This window comes from Macrobrachium rosenbergii, chromosome 43 (genome assembly GCF_040412425.1).
Source record: "Macrobrachium rosenbergii isolate ZJJX-2024 chromosome 43, ASM4041242v1, whole genome shotgun sequence".
Taxonomy (NCBI): domain Eukaryota; kingdom Metazoa; phylum Arthropoda; class Malacostraca; order Decapoda; family Palaemonidae; genus Macrobrachium; species Macrobrachium rosenbergii.
Window position 1 is genome coordinate 53,426,958 of NC_089783.1, and position 6,831 is coordinate 53,433,788.

Genomic DNA, 6,831 nt, shown 5'->3' on the forward strand with positions numbered 1-6,831 from the left:
ATCTCATGTTATGTCCGAAGTACTGCTATGCCACTTTTCTTCATTTTTTGATGTTATTGGGTAATGTTACATTGTTGTAGATATTTATTCTTTTAATATAATCATATTACTTTTACTTACCATTTGTGCATCTGGGGGAAATCCAGGCACTCCAACAACAGTAGAAGGAAAAAGGATCATTACTTATTTATCCCCTTGGGCCTCCTGCCTCCCAAAAGCCCCATAGAAAACCACTCCATCAATGTCTCGGTCACAAGGGTGACAGTTAATGTTTTTCCCCAGTTGAACAGTTTTCAGGCTTGCCCTTCAATTCGTTTTCATTTTCATTTAATTTATTTGATGCAGATGATTTTTGTATTCTATCCAACATGCAATTTCAAACTTTATGATGCTCTGAAGATCCCAAAATTTTCTTTCTTTTTCATAGATTATCCTCTTATCGCTGAAGTGTTGACCATTTTCACACCGCGAAAAGCTGTCAAATGAAGTAGGCAGAGTTTTTACACAAGTATTTGATTTTTGTCAAAGTCTAGTGCAATTTACTGCATTTTCTGTGTATCTCGGTAAGTTAAACATCTTTTCTTCAAGTTCCAAAACTTACACTGTAATGATGTTGGTTGTACTGTCAGCCTAAACCTCCTTACAGCCGTTTATTATTTCAAATTTTATTAGTGAAAGTTTATGCTTATATTTATGTTTAATATTACAATTTAGGGTGTTAGTGTTGAGCACTTAGGATAATTCCTAGCATATTTCTTTCTTAGACTTTTGTTTGTCTTGTGTATTTAAAATAATAATTTATGTACGTGTGTTGACCATGATACTGTATTCGTTGTTACTAATTGCTTCGATCTCAGGATTTATTTTCCGTTACATTAACAGCAGTGTCTTACTCTTAGTACTGGATGTTAGTATAATAATGATGTCTCAATGCAGATGTTTAGGTTTGGCTAGTAAGAATTGTTTATGGTAATCAGGGAGCTACAAGGGTCATCTTGAGATTCCGGGAAATCATTACCCTGTTCAAGGGCGGACAGGTCAGGCAAAAGGGAGGGAAGGTATAAACCTCCAGGTTGTCCCAAGGATGTTGTAGGGCATCCTCCGCCACGGCGAAGGGGTCTGGGCCAACCGAACATAAGACCTGGTAGTATGAAAAAGAATCTCGCTCTTGCAAACGCTTGCTACACCCACTATAGACTGTCACACCGATTCATCTGCAAGTGGTTGGACTTCCTCACTGTCGCAATCTTCATCAAGTCAAGCACCTAATGGCGAGAGTAATGACTTCTTCTAGAGATGTTCCGGAGTCAGACTCAAGTTCTTGTTCTACCCTTTGTTTCTCTTATGATTCTTGTTGCCGCAAGTAGTATGGGTTCATGCTAAAAATCTACTAATGAATTGCCTTTCCTTTTATATGCTATTGTTGTGTTAACCAGTCACTTTCCCTCATCTTCTTCTGTTACTCCTGGTGGTCAGTGATCGTGGGAGGACTCTCTTAACCTCTTCAGTCAACACATTTTCACAGTAGATGAACACCCTCCAGTTCATTTTTGTTCTCTTTAGTCAGTATAGCATTAAAATCTTGCCTACATACATTTCACTCAAACATTGCAAAGTAAATGTTCCCATTTTCATCTGCTACTTTGTTTTACTCGTATATTTTTGTTTTATCTTTATATCTATGCATGTGTCTATTCAAAATCTTTCTTTTCCTTTGTGTTAAGATTTTAATTCCATTCCTGTCGCGTATTCCTCCTAGCCCTTGTCACCGACAAAACTCCCAGAAAATATTGTATTCACATTTAAATATTTTTGACACTTTTTACATATTTCATTATTTTTAATTTCTTAATGATTTTTAAATTGATTTTTGACTGAAATCTTGAATGTTTATAACAGTATTTTTATATATTAATTGATTTTAATTTTTTTTCATTTTTGTCTTTATTTATTTATTTTTTTTATTTATATATTTATTTTTATTTATTTATTCAATTTTATTTATTTTTATTTATTTATTAATTATTTCTTTATTTTAATTTTTTTCATTTATTTATTTATTTATTTTTATTTATTTATTTATTTTCATTTATTTATTTTTATTTATCTATTTTCATTTATTTACTCTTATTTATTTGATTTTTTTTCTTTGTGTATTTTTATTTATTTATTTATTTCAATTTATTGATTTGTTTATTTTTTGTTTATTTTTTATTTATTTAGTTTTATTTATTTATTTTTATTTATTGATTTTTTATTTACTTAAATCTTTTATTTAATTTATTTTTATTTACTTATTTATTTTTTATTTTATTTTATTTATTTATTTTTATTTATATTTTTTAATTAAATATTTGTTTATTTTTATTTATTTACTTATATTTTTTTATTTTTGGCCTCATTCTTTCTTAAAATAATAATAATAATAATAATAATAATAATAATAATAATAATAATAATAATAATAATAATAATAATGAGGTAGTGATAGAAAACGACCAGGCAAAGATCCTGTGGGACTATGGTAGCCTAACAGAACACATAGGTTGATACATGCCAATAGACCAGACGTGATGTTGATTGACAAAATCAAGAAGAAAGTATCACTCATTGATGCCGCAATACCATTGGACACCAGAGTAGATGAGAGAGAAACAGAAAAAATTGATAAGTATCAAGACCTGAAAATAGAAATAAGAAGGATATGGGATATGCCAGTGGAAACTGTACCCATAATCATAGGAACACCAGACAAGATCCCAGGATTTATGAAAAGGAATCTGGAAAAACTAGATGCTGAAGTAGCTCCAGGACTCATGCAGAAGAGTGTGCTACTAGAAACAGCGCAAATAATAAGAAAAGTGACGGACTCCTAAGGAGGCAGGATGCAACCCGGAACCCCACGCTATAAAAACCACCCAGTCGAATAGGATGACTGTGATAGACCAATAATAATAATAATAATAATGAGGAGTATCTGGCCCATTGTTCATGAATTATCCATGGCTCAACTTCGTGATAATTATACTGGTTTTCCTGATAAGTGCCAAGAATTTCTCCAGTAATTTCCGAGTTGTCCCTGAGGGACGGGAAATCTGCGGATTTCATCGCAGGCAGGCTTTGAACCTTTCCAAGGTTTAGGAAAGGAAGGGGTTTAACGTATATTTAGAGCACCTGTGGAAGAGGGTAAAGAGTTCTGCAATGGTGGGTCTTGCTCCGTATAAGACAAGACAGTCGCCGGGCGCCAGGATGTTTGCCGGTCGCTGATTTACATTGATCAGGAGAGAAACCAGTTTGATTGTCACGGGGCCAAGACTATACAACTATACATCGATAAATATATATTACTGATAAGGATTATGATAACGCGGGCACTCACTTTTGTTAAACTTCAGCAGACTTCCAGAAAGTCTCCCCAGGTTGTTTTTTACATTATAAATTTTTTTTTTTATATCCTTGTTCTGCCTTGTGATGAAGCCCCCACACCCTTACTCACCACACGACCTCCACTAGAAGTTAATAGCAAAAAACCATCCCTCTTTACATGGTCTAAATTGTACAGCATCCTTTTTTAATATTCTACTGGCCTTGCTGAGTTAACAATCAACTGATCAACAAAGTATCATTCTCCCTTTTCCTCAGAATTTCGGCAAAAAATTGAGATTCTTCATTTGTGACGCTCTTCACTTCGTCTAACGTAGCCATCACTAGACTATGCTTGGGTACATTTTCGTTTGCCTAATCACATATGTATAGTTCATATTCAAAATACAGTTAACTTATGAATATAACCTATACCAAGCACCTAAAGGCTAGATTTTATACAATAACCACATTTCCTTTGCAATAAGTTACCAAATAGTCATCGAACAGTATGAAACTACAGAGTTGATACCTGGCCGACCGCTTCAGCAAAAGCTATAAATTCTCTAAGAAAATAATATGAATACCATCAAGGAAACTCATGAAAAGTGATAATAAAATTTGGTTTGACCTGCTGAACATAACGATTGCATTGAGACCCAAAACACCATCATACGCATTAGCTTTCTAGGTTGGAGAGAAATGCATTACTGTTTCTCTATTAACTGCGAAGTAGCTAAAGCTGCAGGTTCTTATTTCTAACTATAGATGTCCTTCAAGGTATCTCTAGGCGATCCCGTGGCATCAGTATCAATATCTGTCCTTACAAGAAACACCGAGTGGGAGACGGCTTTTAGAAAAATAGGCTCATTGCTTATTCTGATAGCGACAACATCATTGCTATTCCAACCATACCCTTTCATAGAGTGAAGACTGTTTATTTGCTGAAGTCTTTTGCTGCACTGGGCCTAAGTCGTCTTGAAAACGCTGAAAGACAAATGATTTGTTTGTGTGTTTTACCGTCACTCTGAAACTGTTGCAGCCCTCATGTCGCCAAGGCAAAAGCAAAGTAGGTAGAGCTGTGAAACATACCACTGAAAATGCAGCTCTTTATATAAGATTATACTTGAAATGTGTTTCCATGATCAGAAAGAACACATTTCAAAATACATTTCAGTGGTTAAAATTATATATAATTTTGCTTTTGTGAGACAGAGAAATAGTTGCGTTCTTAACAACAGAAGAGGCCTCCGACCCTATTAAAGATATTTGGCATGCTGAGTCAAGATAAATCAGGCTTGAGCAATCTCCAGTAAATGGTGACTGAGAAACAATACAGTAAGTTTTCCAGTATGAAAGGCTGTCGAAACGTTAGCCATCATATACAGTAAGATGTGATGACGCAGCATTTCAAGTACTTCAAGAACAGTATGGCTATCGAGGACGTTTCCATATCACTTTCACCCGTAAATAGTATGGCTACTGAGGGCTTTTTTATATCACTTTCACCCAGTAAATATTGAATATTGTGGCTGCCGGTGTCTGTTTGATATCATTTTCACTCAGTGAATGTTGAACATTGTGGCTGCTGAGAGCTTTTTGAAACAACTTTCACCCATTGAATTTTGTATATTGTCTGGTACTCTCACCTGACGATATTAATATGTTATCCAAACACCTTTAGTAGCCATAACATGCGCAGGGTGAAATGATATAAAAAACAAAAACCCTCAGCAACCTCAACATTCACGGGTGGAACTGATGTAAAAAGAGTCTTCGGCTTGCTAAACATTACACGCGTGATATAATACCGGAAAGCCACCAAAAGAATTGTAAAATAAACGCATAGAGAACAAGAAGCGATTTTCAGATACACGCAAATAGAGGAAATCTCTTGTTTGATAACCTTTTTGTTCCAGACAAAATCGTTACGGCACTGTTTTAAAAATTTTTCGTTTTTTAGGCAAAATGAGGCTAAATGTGTCTGTTGGTTTCGGCAGACATCTAAGGTTGGGCAGCTTATAACTTACGTTGCTTTTCGCAAGTTAAAGGAAATTCATAGTTTTAAATGAAGAAAAATGCAATGTATGATCGGATATTATTACTTACGATAGTTGTTCATCTTGCAGCAGATCATGTTTTCATTCTCTTTTTTCTTCCCTTTCGGGTTATTCATCGCATTTTGTCAACTGGCATTCGCAATCAATCATTCGACATTTACTGCATAGCTATGCGTAACGTATCTCTAGGCAGAGCGTTGCGACACAGTAACCATTACCATGTCTGTCAGTATTACTGGAGGACAAGTTCTTCGTATTCCATTACGCTCTTTTTCTTTCTTCTTTTATTTTTACTCGAGTTTCTCATTCTAATCATATCCTTGCAGATGAATTAAGTAGCAAAGTATCAATACAGTTTATTTATTACCCTTCTGCTGTTATATCAGGTTGCCTGAAACTAGTTTTTCGGGAGGAAAGGCCGTTGGAAAGTTTACCCTAATGCCTTTCCCTAGGCCAGGCTCAAAGGAAACAAGAAAATAGAATATTGGTCTCCTTTCGTTTATAATGAGTTAGGTTCTTGTTACAAGTGATCCGAGCGCAACACAGCATAAATATTGTTTTTTGTATATTGGATCCTAATGTGCGCATATGTGGGTTTATGATGAGGATGATTTAATTAAAGAATATATACAGGTTTTCCCAAATTCCCACGGAGAATGAGCATATTCAGCAACACTTTTTTGTGGGAATATTTCAGGTAATTCTGAGTATCGGATTTAGTGTGAGTAACTTTTTAGAATGACGAAGTAATTTGGAAGATTAATTGTGTAGTAGCCAATGTGTGGCTGGTGACAGTAAACTGATAAAATTGTCCAAAGTGAATTGTTCAACAAAAATACCCTTCTCAAGCCGTCATTTTATTTCACTGAGGATAAAAATAAATTGTTGCGCACAGCCCGTTGTCCTTGGTCAGGGTTATAACTGAAAATTACGAAACACGAGTTTTGTAAGTAACCTGTATTGTATGGTCGATGGCTATAAGTTCCGGTTAAGCCAAAGTCAAGGCCGAACCCTTACCAGCCGAAAAGAGATAATGGATTCCCAGTTTGTAAGGGCTCTCGTTAAGATCTGTAGATATTTACGTTACCCTCAGGTCCAGCGAAGGTAGAGATATTACCAGTTTATCGTTAGAGATTTGTTTATTTTGTTTAAAGGTATTTTGATTACTAAAACATCCTATAGTCAATAACAGCAAAATATGAAGGTGACAGTAAGAATGGCGTAATTTCACAGTAAACTTAAGCGCTGAATGGCCGAAACTTCTCCTTTGCTTGGGATGGCAGCCTAAATTTCCTAAAATCAATCAATTTCACAATATATCAGATTTCAACTATCGAACCACTAGACTTAAAGTCCAACTTTTTCAGTAGCAGTACAGTATAATGTTTGTTTTGTCTGACTGTAGGAG